This window comes from Mastomys coucha, unplaced genomic scaffold (assembly GCF_008632895.1).
Source record: "Mastomys coucha isolate ucsf_1 unplaced genomic scaffold, UCSF_Mcou_1 pScaffold22, whole genome shotgun sequence".
In the NCBI taxonomy this organism is placed as follows: Eukaryota; Metazoa; Chordata; class Mammalia; order Rodentia; family Muridae; genus Mastomys; species Mastomys coucha.
This window is the reverse complement of record NW_022196905.1, coordinates 210,598,837-210,606,863: the sequence shown is the minus strand read 5'-3', so window position 1 is coordinate 210,606,863 and position 8,027 is coordinate 210,598,837.

Below are 8,027 nucleotides of genomic sequence, written 5' to 3'. Positions count from 1 at the left end.
GGGAGGCAGAAGGCCACAGCAACATGCAGGGCTTGCTGGCAACACCACAGAACCACTGCGTGTAGAGCACCCCGTGTCCCTTCTTGGGCACCTAGAGGCAGTGCCAGATTTAAGTGGCCACAGCCAGCTGTCTTAGAACAGCAGGAATGGAAGTTTCTGGCTCTGGAGGCTACTGACTTGAGAGGATCCAGGGGAACTCCTTCCTGCCTCCTCCAGATCTGGGACCTGGGTGGCCTGTGGTTCGGGTCTCATCCCAGCACTCTCCATGTCTGAGTGTTCTTTATTATGGCCTTATTTGCCACAGGGTCTTGATGAGTAGCCCTGCTGGCCTGAACTGCTAAACCCTCCTGCCTTCGCATCTCCAATGTGCCGTCAGTCTTGGGAAAGTATTTGCCCTGGGTGTTTGAGGTCCTGGCTCAAGTGCTGTAAACACAGGAGTGTGCCACTATTCAAGCTGGCCATGCGTCTTCTACGAGTGCCAGACACTGCACCTAGGACTTCCTTTGATATCCCCTGGCTTCTGTCACGCCCCTCTCTCCAAGTTGCTTCACACTCTGAGGCTCCAAGTGAGTGTGGATCCCAGGGAGCAGCCCAGCCAACTGCCAGCCTGAAGAATGGCGCCATGCTGCTGGCTCACGCTGAGAGTTCTGGCTGGAAGTTATCATACACCCCTGCCTTCCCTCCGAAGCCTTGTGTCCCTTGGGTATCCTAGGATGTGCCTCTCAGCAGTGGCTGAGCCAACTAGTAACCTACAGTTCTCCTGGTATTCCCTGTTAGACTTTGGCTGGAGTCCAGTCAACCCATGATACATTCCTAGGGACACCTACACTTATTTTTTTTTTTCTTTTCAGTGTGTTTGGAATGGTAACCAGGACCTTCTGAATGGGAGGCAAGTGCTGTAGCACTAGGCCTCACTCCCACAGTTCCTCACTGGGGGTTCTAAGTAGGGGCTCCCCCTCTCAGGCATGCCCCCAGCCCATCTCTACATGGGGGAAGGAATTCCTCTTGTGAGCTCCTCCTATGGACACTGGACCAGCCACCTAGAAGCTGAGCTGTGAGATGCTTTGTTAACTCCCAGCTGGCCTTTGCATCGGGACCATCTTATATCTGTGGGTCTGGTCAGGGCTGTCTGAGGAGGCGCCTACAGCTGTGATATCTACAACTGTCAGATCAGCTGCTTTCAGTCATTCATCAGCACATTTTGAATTCTGCTTCCAAATAGCAATTAGGTGATGGATGTGGTGGTTCATGCTTGCCTGTGATCCTAGCCCCTATAGAGGTAGAGGCAGGAGGATGAGCTGTCCCAGGCCAGCCTGGTCTACATAGTCAGACCCTGTCTGCAGGGTGGGAAGAGGGTACAAACACAGACAAATAGAAAAAGAAACTGAGGGCCACGGGGAACAGAGAGGAACTGCTGGTTGTGGAAGATCCCCCATCTCTCAGCCCATCCTGCCCTAACGCCAGCTTTCTCCTTTTAGCTGAGGAATGATTTCATCCGCTAAACACATGGCTTCAAATTATGGCCTCATACACTGCATGAGTCGGCTGCCCTGCTCTTTGATTTTTTTCATTTCCACATTTCATTTTTTTTTTATGCCCATGATTAGTGGTTCTATACCTGGTACCAGCAGGAGCTCAACCTAGTTCTTAAGTAATAGATACAGTATCCATGGTAATCCAGGCACTAAATAGTAGCAAAGCAGGACTTCATGCTTTGCCATAAAATGGTTAATATACTCCTAGACTCACACCAAAATTGGGTAAATATCCCTACAAGGCGATAACCTATGCCATTCTAGCTCCCATGTTTGATATTCAAAAAGCTTTAAGCAAAATGAAGCTAGGGTTGCAAAGAGTATGTTTCATTTACTTAATATTTAAATTTGTAGAATGTAAGGAAACTTGACTGGGCAGAGGAACATAAAGGTATAAGAATGGGAAGATCTGGAGAGATAGTAGAATGTGTATTCTACACAGTAGATATCTAAGTTATGTGTGGGAATAAATGGACTGACAAAAACTACAGTTGGACAATTCAGTGTTTTTAAAGAAAACATTCAATAAGCAAAAGAATGTCTTGAAACTATAATTTATAATTTATTCCTCTATTATTTATATGAAGCTCCAACTTAAAGAATAATTAACCATTTAGAACTACAAAATGTTCAAGAAGCATGTGGACTACGGAAAATCTACTGCTGTGTCATTGGTTCCCCTTCATAACCTAGTACGGCATAAGAATAGGAAATAATAAGGCATTGGGGTGGTTGGTAAAACTCAATTAGTAAAACACTTTCCCTGAAAGCCTGAGTGCCGATGTGAGGATAAGGGGATCCCCAAAGCTTACTTCCCTGCAAGTCTGAGAGTCAGTGTGCTACAAGAGGGTAAATCAAACACACCAGGGATTTGGGTGAGTGAACATGTCTCTAAAACTGAGGGACAATGAGCTGAACCCACAGGGAGACCCAATGGCCTAGTTCAGTCCCCAGAACCCACAATGTGGCAGAAGAGAACTGCCAAGTGGCCGGCCAGTCCTGTGACCACCACACACTTAGCTCCACATGTGTGGGGCACAGGAAAATGAGAGAAAGACAATGTCAGTCTCTGTCCTTCACAAGTGTTTCAGTGCACACACAACATGTACACAAGGTGACGGTGGAGCAGGGTCACAGTTACAGTTCAAAATGGCTTTGTTTGGTCCATTAGCAAACACAGGATATATTGATCTAAGATTTCTTAGTGATTTTTTTCCCATTATTGTTGACAATTTATCTTATGATAAATTTTCTAGTGTTATATATTAGTGTCATTGGCCTATATATTAAGACAAATCTAGATTGGTGGCTTGGTAGTTAACAGCCCTAGGTTTGTTTTCTAGAGCACTCAGTTTCGATTGCTAGCATCCACATGGCAGCTCCAGTTGTATATAGCTCCAGTTCCAGGGGAACAAGCACCTGATTCTATCACACATGGTGCATCAAAAATGCACATAGGCAAAACATCCATGTGTGTGTGTGTCTATGTGTGCCTGTGTGCGTGCATGCATGTTGCTGTGCATGAGTGTCTAGAAAATTTTAGTATAACATAAAAATAAAAATTTTAGTGTAACATAAAAATGAAATGATGTGGTTTGATTAATTCCTAGGAGCTAGTGTTGCAGAGTGTGCAGGTCCCATATGCCTAAGAGCATTAAGCAAGTAGACAGAGCTGGAGAGATGGCTCAGCAGTTAAGAGCACTGACTGTGCTTCCAAAGGTCCTGAGTTCAAATCCCAGCAACCACATGGTGGCTCACAACCATCCGTAACGAGATCTGACACCCTCTTCTGGAGTGTCTGAAGACAGCAACAGTGTACCTACATATAATAAATAAATAAATCTAAAAAAAAAAATCAAGTAGACAATGCGGGGGAACCCAGTGAAAATGAACCTAAGCATGCCATTTCTCCTCCATTAGGATGTAGGCCTGGAAGTTGATTTTTCTCCCTACTTGGTTCTGAGTGCCCTGACAGGTCCCACCTACCTCTGTCTCTGTCCACCCCCTCACCAATTTCAAGCCCCATTTCCTGCTCCTCCTATCCCATTCATCCACATGATGTTGACTGGAGTGGATTAATCTCTCTGTTGTATCCAGGTCACCCACAATGGCCGCTCGTTGTAATGGACCAATGGGGTCATACCCGATCATGTGGAGGGGAAATTTCTTCCTTTTCTGACGACACACACAGCTAAAGCCCAGACATGAGTGCCATAGGCGGGTGTACCAGCGTCACCTTCTGAGGATGTTTATTGTCTGGGCTTCTTCCTCCATTACTGGGGCCTAGGGCCACCCAGGTCCTTCTTTCTCTCTCTCCCCTTCCCTTTAGCTGATCCCTGCCTCCAAAATTCTATAGTAAAGATAAAAGCAAGTCTCGCGAGTGAAAAACAGGACAGTCAAGCCAGTTCAGTGTGAACTGAACTATACTTCAGCACACAGCAGCGGTACAGCTGTGCTAACACCACCACAGTGACGTGCTCTGAGCACACAATGATGCTATGCTTATGCGTTATGCATGCCTGCCTCAGACTGCAGTGGCAGGAGCCCACCCTCCTCAGTGCCTGTGCAAAGCATTGTCAATGTTGACTCTGCAGTAGATTTACCTGCATGGCCTTCAAAGGGAATACTGAGGGCAGTTAGGTGATGGTTCAGATCCTCGGCATCCCTGGAAATATGTGGCCCTAAGACTGGCCTTATGGAGCAAAAATGAAAGAAAAAAAAAATCATCCTTCGTTGGCAAACCCAGACCCAATAATTTGTGATAATAAATATTTTATCTGGTCTCTTTTAAGGGTGTTAGTGTTTAAGGATCTGAAACAAGAACTACAATCTGAATAACCACACAGGATTACTATCTTGTAAGAAACCAGCATGAAGAAGAATATCTCCCAAGGAAGAGGAAGTAGAATAGGAGGGTTTACTAAGAGGCAATTGGGATAGGTAGAATCATAAGGTACACCCTTCCACCTCCCTCACCTCTTTCAGGCCCCATTACCTGCCCCTCCTCCTCTTATATTCATCAACATGATGTTGACTGGAGTTGATGAGTCTCTCCATTGTATCCAGGTCTCCCATGCTGGCTGCCCATTGGAATGGGCCCATGGACTCATACCTGATAATGTAGAGGGTCAGTTTCCTTTGGTTATACAAGCACCCACAGCCCTGGCATGCAGGCCTAGGTAAAGTAGGAAATAAGGGGAGGGACAACAAACACTAAAGGCCCTTTGAAAAACTAGGAAATTGGACACTCTAAAAGCTTCCTATACATTTATGCAAGGGACCCAGATGGAGCCAAAACCTAAAATAGGAGACAAGGCTCCAACTAGACATCTTTGCCACCAAGTTACACCTCCAGTCACAGGAATGGGTTGCTCCCTGTTGAGTCATTAACCAATGGGTCCTATAGAAAGTCTCAACCATCACAAGACTATTTGTTGGTCTACACAATCTGACGTTAAGGACTGATTTCTGAAGGTAACTTTTCTGTCATCACAGTGGGAGCCCTCCATGACAATTTCCTGTCAGACATGAATATTGCAGAACCTGAAGAGATCCCTCTATTTTGGCCTTCATATCTCTGTGAAAATCACTGGCTCATAAACTCACTGGTTCTGGGAAAGGAAAGGCCAGAGGTGGGCATGGCTGTACATCGGATACTGCTCTGGGCCTGAGATGAGGAGCAGGGAATTAAAAAAAAAAAGTCACAGGGCAAAACCCTGCTCTCCTGATTGCCTATTTCCTGGTTGCGGAGAGTCTGGTGTCTGGCAAGTTCTAGGACAGTGGGAGGAATTAGCAAGGTAGGGCTGGGAAGGACCCGTAGGGAAGCTGACATCTGAAGAATGTGAGGATGGAGTTATCCATGGGTCTTAGAGAACAGCATCTCCTGCAGAGGATGATCCTGGGCAAACACCCGAGAACAGCTGCCCAAGGCAGCTGGAGGGGAGGAAGAGGATGGTATGGGACTCAGGAGGCAGGAGGTGGTCACAAAGACAAAGTTGATAGGAGGACATTGTAGAGCCACGAACGGCAAACCAATGTGAGGCAACTTGGGTCTTTTATGGAATCTTCTCTGGCTGTTGGGAGACAGTGTGGCTGCAATGGTCAGTTACTACAGTCAAACAGATAGCTTCTAAATTAGCAACATAAAACATGGAGAGATAGACTCACGCACTCTGTGGATCAGGGACTGGACTAGGTCCAGCCAGATCCTTGAGATCAAGGTCCTGGTGCCAGCTGGGCCTAAAGTGTCTTCTGGTGGCAGCTGAAGGACACGTACCTTCTCCTCACATGGGATAGCTCTCTGCTGGGCCAGGGGCTCTGATCCCAGATAAGAGAAGGCAGAGCCTCATCTTCCCATAGCTATGCCCCTTCACTGTGCTTCTGTTTGTCAGCAGTGACACAGGCCCTGCCTCCTGCCTCTCTAAGGACCACAAGAAGGGACAAGCACCAGCAGGTGGAGCCCTGGGGCCACTTAAGGCTGCATACCAAAAACATAAAGGCAGGCACTGCAGCAACGGTCCAGGCAGCTGGGGAAGCAGCTGGGGAAGCAGCCAGATTTTTTTTTTTTTTTTTTTTTTGATGAAACAGTAGGACCTTGCAAACAATGTGAGAGGTGTCTAGCTTCGGCATAAAGATGGGGTTGATGAAACAGGAAATAGAAGCAGCCCAGCCCCATCCTGGGAAAGGGTCATTCCCATGCAGGAAAGTTAAATGGTGAGAGCTTGTTCTGCTAAGCAGAGGCTGACAGAACTCAACAGAGAGACCCACATCTAGCTCAAGTACCCAACCCTAACCAAAAGCAGCTCTCCTGTCAGTAAATAAGGAAATCTCTACTTGGGGCAGGCTGCCAATGCCTGAGCTCCTGACCAGCCCTAACCAATCAAACCTCCCACTAGGTGCTTTGGGGCAGAGGGCTCCTAACGGGACTTTAAGGACACAGACGATAGCCCTGCTCCAGCTGTTGGCTGGGGCAACTGTACAAAGGACTGAAGCTCGGGCTGAGACTGGATTACTGGCCTGTTTTATCCATGCACACACATTTATCCTCAGCCACCCAGGGTGGAGAGGGGATTTAGCAGCTGTGTGTTACAGCTCATGAATGCAAAGATGAATTTATGTGGGAAACAGACAGACAGACGGATGACAGGAATTCATCTCTGTCGGTTTCTACCTCTTCTGTGACCTTCCCTTTCAAAGCCAGTCTGCTCAGGATCCAGAAAACGATGAGTCTAATTCCATGAGAAACTGAGTCATATGCAGCTTTAGCTTCCAGGGGAGACATTTAAGGCAGTTTTGGCAGAATCTGTTCTCCCTCAAGGGATGCCTACTTAGGGAAGGGGCAGCCTGGCACAACCCCACAAAAAATGGTAATGCACTAAACTCCCTTCTTGCTCTGGACCAGGTTCTCTCCCAAGGACACGATACCAGGCCTTTACAGACCTGCCAGACCTCTGTCTCTATTTCCCCATGTTACCTTCTCAGACTGGTGTAGCAAGGCATCTGCCGCTGCTTGAAATGAACTGGTAAGCAGACTCAACTCTCTGCCCCACCTTGTGTTCTCACTCTAGAAACTTCCAGAAATCCAGACCTTGAAGGTCCCCTGGGGAAGAAGGAAAGGGGGAGGTGTCTAAGTGGAAGGGTGTGCAGGCAGGAGGCTCATGGTGAGCAGGGAGGTGGCAGGTCTGTCTTGTCCCCAAGTCATGGGTCTGGGTTAGTGGGGTGTCAATATGGAGTGGTAGCTCTCCCTTAGACAGTGTCATGGAGGGGCAGAAAACATATCCTGACCAGACTGAGATGGGCTTGGGGTCCGGAGGAGGATGTGGGTGCTCAGCAATCTACCCCGGATAGAGAGAGGATTCAGGTGGCTGGGAACAGATCAAGCGGAGGCCGTTTTGCTGTGTTGTGGCCAGAGGTTCTATGCAGCTCTGTCCAGTGCTCCTCCTAGCAGTCCCTGGATAGCAACACCCCCAAAAGGACTCCATAGAAGTGAGGGCGCCCTGCTGGACCCACTAGAATGGGGACTCAGTGTCCCCTCCCTGACACCCCCCCCCAAGCTGCAAACAAATGATGATGTGTGGACCTCTCACCACCAGCCATTCCACCAGGGCTTCTTGAGCTAACACATGGCCAAGGAGTAGGTAAGTGCTGGTAGTCCTTCCTCCTGAGAACTCTTCTAGGGAAGACAGAAGGGCTCAAGGTCCTGAGGCTGCCATTCAGATGGCTCCGTCAACACTTAGATGCGTGTCACTACAGTGCCATAGTGTAACATTAAGCAAGTAGCCTAACTTGGCACCTGATTCCCATGGCACCCACACCTGTGGCAGCTCAGCAGGGACTCAGGACCCAGGGTGGATGCCAGGTGGCCTGGGGAGCTGACAGTCAGGGCTACTAGGAATCCCGGTTGGCATGGGGAGGGGAGGGGACGGAGGGAGGCTGGGGTGGGAGAAGGTTGTTGAAAGGAACTGGCACAGAGTGGGGGCGGGAAGGGGCTGG